A 961-nucleotide genomic window follows, 5' to 3' on the forward strand; every position below is an offset into this window, starting at 1 on the left:
TAATATTATTTTTAAAAAATTAGTTTAATTTTTTACTTTAAATATTAATTTTTAGTTTTATAATTTATTTAGCCAATAAGATATTTGTGGAGTAGTACATTTTAATATTTCTTCAATTAAATTTTCATAATATTATTGATAAATTAAATATGAATAAATAATTATTTTTAATCTATTTAAAATATTTTAAAAAATATATATTTTATTTAAATTGAAAATTATTAATAATTTAATTTATTCACATAAAATTATATTTTAAACAAATATTTTTATTATACAAATATAGACTCATCATTGCAAACACCTATATCTTCACTAGTTTAAATATAAAATAAAATAAAATAAAAAAACATAAACAATATATATAATTTTCTAAAAGAGTGTAGATGTCTCCATTATTTCACTTATATATAGTGTAAGCAACTAAACGTAATACTTAGTTAACATTTATTTTTAAAAATTATGAAAAAAATTATATACTTCTACAAATCTTTGTACTCCGTTTAGCTTTCATTCAGAGAAAGAAAGTAGACACTAACAGATGGAAATATAATCAAAGGAGGGAATTATTAGATACGATAAAATCTTTAAAATGTGGCTGTAGTTTAGTGGTGAGAATTCCACGTTGTGGCCGTGGAGACCTGGGCTCGAATCCCAGCAGCCACAAATTTTAAAATAAATGTTTTCTGTTTTGGAATCATTCTTTGTTAGACAAAACCCACATTTAATTTCTTTCTATATTTTTGGGGGTACAGTAAAATACTTTTACTCTGTTCGCTGGAATCATGTAATGAATGATCAAATAATCCTTAACAATGCAAGGATGAATTCTTAAACGCACATTTCTGAACAACAATTTTATGCATAAATATGTCACTGTCTAATGTAATCGAGCATTATAGTCTTGTATATTTGACAATGCTCGAGTAGTTATTATTTTGTATGTAGTTACAATTAAGTT

General features: G+C 22.7%; 1 non-coding gene across 1 annotated transcript; it reads left to right on the forward strand.

The window, feature by feature from the left end:
• Positions 1-594: 594 nt before the first annotated feature.
• TRNAH-GUG (transfer RNA histidin (anticodon GUG)) lies at positions 595-666 on the forward strand. The gene has a single exon. It is a non-coding gene; the product is annotated as a tRNA-His (tRNA).
• Positions 667-961: the final 295 nt, after the last annotated feature.

Source organism: Cupressus sempervirens, chromosome 11, assembly GCF_028749045.1.
Source record: "Cupressus sempervirens isolate cs-2001-9-10 chromosome 11, ASM2874904v1, whole genome shotgun sequence".
Lineage (NCBI taxonomy): Eukaryota > Viridiplantae > Streptophyta > Pinopsida > Cupressales > Cupressaceae > Cupressus > Cupressus sempervirens.